An 8,056-nucleotide genomic window follows, 5' to 3' on the forward strand; every position below is an offset into this window, starting at 1 on the left:
GGGGGCAGAATGGGAGCTTGCCTCTCGGTTCCTGGGATTATTAGCATTAGAGGAGAGAGCAGAGAGCAGAGAAAGGTCACATGGAGGAGGCCAGGAGAGGCAGCCAAGATGGCGGAGTGTTGAGTGAGAAGCCAGTTAGTGCAGAGTTTGTGCAGGGAGAAGGAAGGAGATGGGGAACAGAGGTGAATAAGTCTGGTGAGCTAGAAACCTTTGATTCTAGGAAACTCGGATAAGTTAGTAGCTTTGTGAGCACTGAATGTGAGTGGGTTTTGGAGCCCAGTGTGTGTTTTTACTTGCCCGCCGGGTGCAAGCTAGGATTAAAGACTATGGCCCACCAGTTCTTGGCTCCGTTGTTTCTTTACCGACTGTCCGAATCCAATGCGAACCTGCATGGGCCGGGCTGCTGTGATGGTGGCCCTGGCCTTGTATACTGGCTTTACATTTGGCGTACTCGGCAGGATTTGATACAGATCGGTATGGAGTCACCACCACCTTTGAGTGGTGGAGTAGAGGACTGGCTAGTGTTATGGTTCCCCATGGCTGTCCTTTTGGGGACCATAGGCTGGCTGACTTTTACAGCCATGTGTGAGGAAACCAAGAGCTCTGTGGAAGGGGCTGCCCAGGACCTGCATACTGAGCAGTGGAAGGAGCTGGAGCAAACATGGGAGAAACAGATGCTGACCCTGGAGCTGGAGCAAGTACCGGAAGAGAAGGCCAACCAGGTTTGCGAGATTTGCCTGGAAATGGAGCAACTGCTGGAGGTGGATTCACAGGTTCGTGAGTTGCAGATTGCCCTGGATGTTGTGGAGAGCCAGCAGCATCAGGAAGCCGGGGCTGAGGCTGACACTGAGGCTGAGGCTGAAGCCGAGTCCAGAGCTGCAAGGTCTGTGGAGCAGAAAGCGGCAGTGGTCTGGGGCTCGAGCTCGGCAGCCGGAGCTGGTGTTTTCAGTTCCTCTTTGGAAGATGAGGAGAATCGGGCTGGAGTTGCAATCCGCAGTCTCCATAAGATGAGAGCCCAGCTGGAAGGAGCACCTACTACGGCCCTGGTAGGTCTGTGATTTTGGGACATAGGGCTGGACATGCTATCCGGAGCAGAGATGGAAATGCTGACTGCCATTGCCACGTGCTCCTCTTTGGGACAGTGTAAGACCTGCCAGGACAGCAGGAATGAGGGAGGTGGCTGAGGTCCAATGTGCATGGACTGATTTCCTGGGCTACGACCGAAGTGGGCATTGGCTCCTTTGTTGGATGGACTTACGGATTTTGGACAATGTGAAATACCCTGATGGGGGTGGGGGGTGGCTTTGCTGGAAGCACTCCCCTGCCCCAGGAAGGTATTCCCATGGCTAGAGAAAAGGCCGAGGACATTTTGCGCTTTGGGCAAAGTGCTCAGAGACTGGTGAAGTGTACCTCTGTAATTGTTGAAATTGTATAATTTGCCATTTTGTTGTAATTTGTGTAATGTGCCTAATTTCCTTGCACAGGGATGCTGGTGATATAGATTGTGGGTAGTAAAGTGAGCATAGGGGTGGATTCTTGGGCAGAAAAAATGTATTATGCTCACTTTTGTTAAAGATGATGCTGCCCACATGGAAGCCGTCACCCAGGTGATATTAATGTGTGTTGGGGGCTAGCTGTGGGCAGGCAGAATCCTTGTAGCCTGGGGCTTGGTTTTGGGATTAAGCCTTTCCCACCCTTTTTGATGTGGGGTGGTACAATCCCATCATGCCCCAGATAAGTGACTTTGTATTAGAGACTTCCCTATTTTGTATATTGGATTAAAGGTTTTGATTTCTACACTAAAGTGGGGGCAGAGCGGGAGCTTGCCTCTCGGTTCCTGGGATTATTAGTGTAAGGTATGTTTCCCCGCTGAGAAGGAAGGAACAGGGCTGGAGCCACAAAGTGTGGAATAGCAGATGGCTTTATTGAGTACAGAGCGCACATCCTGCCCGGCAAGGTTCCCTGGCCCTGAGGAAAGAAAGATGGAGGAGATGGAGGCTAGGGAAGTTGCACGGATTAAACTGCATGGGAGATAATTAAAGGGTCCCTCTAGGGAAGTGGAGCTACTATGATGTGGTGAAATTTCACTGGCTGGCAGATGATTGCTTCTTTCCAAATGGTTCCTGGGAAGCTTCCTTTGGCGGGCTTGATTGTGGGCGGGTCTGAGTTCCCCACGTGACCATCCCTCTATCCACCGACCTTACATTCTGACCTTTTGTGTTAAATAGAAAAAGGGGCGCCGTTTATTCATCTGGCTACTTCCTGCTGAATAGGGGTGTCGTGGGGAGGGGGAGATCAGAAGGTGGTGGCTTTGAGGGGTGTCAGGAGGAACATCTGTGTGGCTGTGACTGGAGAAACTTCGCAGATGCGGTCCTGTAAGGATTTAAAAAAAGAGAGAGGAGTAATAGGGGAATTTGCAGGGTCCAGCCTTTTGTTGAGCTGGAGATAGAGTCCAGTGGTTCTGACTGCCAGAGGTCCTATAAGGAGGCAAGCTTGAGGCAGAACTGCATGTCAGGAGTGGCGTAAAAAGGGGAAAGGAAGGGGGTCCCATCCATTCCCATAACCGAAACCTGTGAGGGAACTAGAGGTCCAGAGTATAAAGGCAAAAACAGAGAAGGCAACCCTCATGTCTACAAGAAATGAGATGGACTGACTTACGCACTTGTTGCAGAACCCTGGGTTCTCCGAGTCCAGGCCGTGTCCTAGGAGTTCGAGTGATGCACCCACCTGGCTGGATTGGCCTTCCATTTGGGCGGCTTGTCCTCCACGTAGAGGCGCTGATGAAAAAACCTGTTGCCCAAAGGGGCAATCACTCTGCCAGTGACTGGGCTGCTTGCAGTCAGGACAGGGCTCAGTGGGCAGCTGCTGGCAGGGGCCCTGCTGGGACCAGTGGTCCTGCTTGCCACACTTAAAGCAAGCTGCTCGTGGCTCTGCTGGTCTCAGGGTTGCCATAAGAGTTTGGGTTTGGAGCGTTACCTTCTGCTGCATGGGGGCCTGGCGAAACAGCCTTGACCTTCTTTTACTAATTGGGACCGTTAAAAACTTTAAATGCCATGTTCACAGGTTCCGGATAGGGGTTTGGGGGATTGGAAATAAGAGGAGGGGGGCTCGTGCGGAGCCCAGCACCCAGATCCCGCAGGAAAAACACTGGAGCCAAAGGCAGGACAGGGCAGGAACTTCCTGTAAGAAAATTGGGGTTGGACGTCCTGAAAACTGGTGTAAGAGCCAATGCCAGGCTGAGAAAGGTCTGATGGAGGAGGGACTAGAGAACACAGTGAAGGGAGGGGCCCCTGGCCAGCAGGGGAGGAGAAAGAGATGGTAGTAGATGGTGAATAAGAAACAGGTTTTTGCGAAGGGAGAGGAGAGAGAGTTTGGAGTCCGCGGAGAAGGAAAGATTAGGAATGGAGGTTTTAGGTTAGGTTTCTCTGGCCAGAAAAAGGACCGTGCGGTGGAACAGGCAGCACAGAGATTAAGGACAGGTGCGCAAATAATTAGGAGCCGTGTATGTAAGAGATCACCAATCAGTTCCCAGCTTTTTTGGCAATAGTTAAATTGGTGAGGGTGTTAACACCGAAAGTCCCTTCAGGAGGCTAATTGAGTGGGTTCTGTGGCCTCGCCACAGTGGAGAAGAAGAACAGTTTCTTCTTCTTTAGGGAGGGAAATTCCTGTGCCCTCACAGCTGCACTCAGTTCTCGGAGTGGTCAGACTTGAGTATTAGCGTACTAAAAACTCAAGGTCCAGCCATGGACAAAAGTGGATGTGCTTGAGGAGGTCTCCACAAGCACACACTCACTCGGATGGAAAAGAGTTCCCTGATGTAGCTACGGTTTTGGACGGAGTCTGGAGGAAAGAACTGAGAGGAAAGCTGGAGGCAGGGGACTTACCGCACCATGTGCCGAAGTGGGTTGGAGATTGGAGATCCTGGTTCTTTCTCGGAGGGGAGGAGAAAGGAGCGGTCCTTGCAGACTTCTAACTCCTTCCTGGGTTTTGGCACCAAAATATAAGGTATTTTTCCCCGCCGAGAAGGAAGGAACGGGGCCGGAGCCACAAAGTGTGGAATAGCAGATGGCTTTATTGAGTACAGGGCACATCCTGCCCGGCAAGGTTCCCTGGCCCTGAGGAAAGAAAGATGGAGGAGATGGAGGCTAGGGAAGTTGCATGATTAAACCACGTGGGAGATATTTAAAGGGTCCCTCTAGGGAAGTGGAGCTACTATGATGTGGTGAAATTTCACTGGCTGGCAGATGATTGCTTCTTTCCAAATGGTTCCTGGGAAGCTTCCTTTGGCGGGCTTGATTGTGGGCGGTCCTAGCCAAAGTGGGCGGGTCTGAGTTCCCCACGTGACCATCCCTCTATCCACTGACCTTACAATTAGCATTAGAGGAGAGAGCAGAGAGCAGAGAAAGGTCACGTGGAGGAGGCCAGGAGAGGCAGCCAAGATGGCGGAGTGTTAAGTGAGAAGCCAGTTAGTGCAGAGTTTGTGCAGGGAGAAGGAAAGAGATGGGGAACAGAGGTGAATAAGTCTGGTGAGCTAGAAACCTTTGATTCTAGGAAACTCGGATAAGTCAGTAGCTTTGTGAGCACTGAATGTGAGTGGGTTTTGGAGCCCAGTGTGTGTTTTTACTTGCCCGCCGGGTGCAAGCTAGGATTAAAGACTATGGCCCACCAGTTCTTGGCTCCGTTGTTTCTTTACCGACTGTCCGAATCCAATGCGAACCTGCATGGGCCGGGCTGCTTTGATAGTGGCAGCCGTGGCCACTGGCTTTACAGCCATCTTACCATTTCTGTGCTTATCCTACCTCTTTATTTTTTAATTGAATGTATTGGGGTGATGTTGATTAACCTGATTATATGGGTTTCAGGTGCCCAATTCTACAACACATCTCTGTACACTGTATTGTGTGTTTACCCCGCAAATCAAGTGTTCATCTGTTACTCTTTGTTTTCATTATACCTTCCTTCACTTCTCTTCCCCCAACACCCTGTCAATTACAACACTGTTATCTATGTCTGTTGGTCAAATATGTTTGTAAAATATGATTTTTATGTTTGCTCACTTATAGTTTGCATTAAAGGCTGGGCAGAGCCAGGTATATATGGTCTGTGAAATTGCAAATTACCTGCCTGCTTGGAAAGGCTCATTGTTTTTGCTAATGTTTGCTGCAGAGAGCTTTTCACACCAGAGTTTTGCAGAGGAAGAAGAGCAAGAGAAGAGGCAGAAAGCAGCCATGTTTACGAGTGAGAGAAGAGAGCATGCAGAGTGCTAAAGAAGACACCATGTTTGTGCTGAGAGAGAAGGTGTGCAGATGGGGAACCAGAGCTGAGGGGCTTTGGGAGCCCTACTCAGTTTTGTGGGAGCTTTTGATTCTAGGAGGAACCAGAGAAGATTCTATTGGTTGTATAGCCGGAAAATGTGTCAGTGGCTTTGGGAACCCTGAGTGAAAGGGAAATGTTTTCTCTGTGTGTTTGCTCGTTGGCCAGTGTAAGACTTTAATAAAGGAATGGCCTACCATATTTTGGATCCACTGTTTCTTTATCGTCTGTTTGAATTCAATGAGTACCTGCATGTGCATGGCCACAAGGATGGTGGCCCCTGGCCCTATAGTGTCCATGAGTTCTTTTTTTCTTTTTTGTGTACTTTTTTGTTTAATTCTGCTACCTCCCTCACTCTTCCTAAGAGCTGTCAGCCTGTTCTCCATGTATAAGTCTGTCTCTACTTTGTTTGTTAGTTCATTTTGTTCACTAGATTCCACATATTAGTAAAATAATATGATATTTGTCTTTCTTTGACTGGTTTATTTCTCTTAGCATAAAAAGCTCCAGGTCCATCCATGCTATTGCAAAAGATAAGACATATATGCTGTCTATAGGTGACTCACCTCACAACAAAAGATACACACAGACTAAAAGTAAAGGGATAGGCCTGACCTGTGGTGGTGCAGTGGATAAAGCATCAACCTGGAAATGCTGAGGTTGCCAGTTCGAAACCCTGGGCTTGCCTGGTCAAGGCACATATGGGAGTTGATGCTTCCTGCTCCTCCCCCTTCTCTCTCTCTGTCTTTCTCTTCTCTCCCTCTCTCTCTCATTTCTAAAATGAATTAATAAAAAATAAAAAAATAAAAGTAAAGGGATATAAAAAGATATTTCATGCAAATGGAAACAAACAAACAATCAAACAAAAGCCAAGATAGCAATACTTATATCTGACAAAATAGACTTTAAAGCAAAGGTTATAATAAGGGACAAAACAGGTCACTACACAATGATAAAAGGAGCAAGCCAACAAGATGAGATACCCTTGTAAACATTTACACACCTAATGTAGGAACACCTAAATATGTAAAGCAGATCTTAATGGATATAAAGGAAGAGATCAACAGCAATACAATCACAGTAGGGGGTTTTAACACCTCATTGACATCAATAAATATATCATCCAGACAGAAAATCAATAAAGAACTCTGCAGCCTTAAATGCTTATCACATCTCTTTAGTAACTGATCCTTTTATATATGCCCACATGTAGGAGGTTAAATTCTCTGGATTCTAATGTATTTTGAACTTTATATGCTAATAATTTCTCAGTTTCAATGTTTTCCTTTTTTCTTTTTCTTTTGATAAATTTGGTTTAATAAGGATCCATCATTGTTGACTCATTCAGCCCAGAATAAATTTAGCTATCATTGCCAGATCAATTAAAAGATATTTATATGGTGATAGTCATATATTATTAAACACTACTTCATAGTAAGAGATCACCTTTATTTTAAGCAATACCAAGTCATTTGTTTGTTAAATTTATATTACTTCTCAGCCTTTTGATTAAGATCAAGTGTAGTATCTGTTCTTATCAGTTTAATATTTTAAAATAGACATATTTTATGAACTGAACTTTTTTTCATACAAATTGTAGCCTATATTCATATGATATAAATTGTCTAGATAATAGGTAAAACAAAAATTAGTGATTTGTATGTATTATTTGCATCTGGCCACCTGTGAAAATTCAGGGTAATGTTTTGAGAGTTTTAAGGTATAATGGCAGTGATGTAAAAGAATGTGCACAATTCTACTACAAACCTGTATAATTGTGTTAATCAGTGCCACCCAAACAAATTCAATTAAAAAATGTATGCACACATATTTCCCTGTTTCTCTGGGGGATTTCCAAACAGATATACAGAAATGCAACATACAGTCAATAAAAAACAAGATACATTTTCATTCTTATGTAAGATAATCCCCAGTATGACTCATTGCCCATCCCAATGCAGTTTAAGTTTAAGATTGCAGTAGGAATTTTATTCTACTTACTCAAAGTGTAAACCTAGAATGTGAACTTTTCCAATCTTCTGATTATACTATGAAGGAGCAAAAAACAATTGTGAAGACACTTAGGCAGAAATATTGGGATAGGGAGAGAAAGAGACAGAAAAGAAGAGAGGAGAGAAAAGGAGAGGAGAAAGAGGAGAGGAGAAGAGAGGAGAGGGAAGGGGAGGGGAGAGGAGAGGAGAGGAGAGGAGAGGAGAGGAGAGGAGAGGAGAGGAGAGGAGAGGAGAGGAGAGGAGAGAAGAGGAGAGGAGAGGGAGAGATCGATTATAGGTCTTCTTGCCTTAGTCTGTTTGAATTCAAAGCCTATTTGTAATGGGTTGCCCATTTGTAAACCCATTCCAATAATGATGTAATCAAATGTGCATTCTTTCCTCTTAAGGATAAACAGAAACTTTCCTTTTCCTACCAATAAACATCTGCAAAAATATAATTAGAACATCTGGGTTTTTGACTGGATATTAACAACTTTGATCCAGATGTTTTAGAATCTTGAGAAAAGAAAAGTAGAAAGGCTAAAAGCTGCACAAGCAGCTTCAGAATAAAATAATTTTGGGGTTGGCCCTGGCTAGTTGGCTCAGTGGTAGAGCGTTGGCCTGGCGTGCAGAAGTCCCGGGTTCGATTCCCGGCCAGGGCACACAGGAGAAGCGCCCATCTGCTTCTCCACCCCTCCCCCTCTCCTTCCTCTCTGTCTCTCTCTTCCCCTCCCGCAGCAAGGCTCCATTGG

General features: G+C 46.1%; 1 pseudogene; it reads left to right on the forward strand.

Moving 5' to 3' along the window:
• Nucleotides 1–6,802: 6,802 nt before the first annotated feature.
• LOC136386548 (U2 spliceosomal RNA) lies at nt 6,803–6,896 on the forward strand (annotated as a pseudogene).
• The last annotated feature ends 1,160 nt before the right edge of the window (nt 6,897–8,056 follow it).

The sequence above is a fragment of the Saccopteryx leptura genome, chromosome X (assembly GCF_036850995.1).
Source record: "Saccopteryx leptura isolate mSacLep1 chromosome X, mSacLep1_pri_phased_curated, whole genome shotgun sequence".
NCBI lineage: Eukaryota > Metazoa > Chordata > Mammalia > Chiroptera > Emballonuridae > Saccopteryx > Saccopteryx leptura.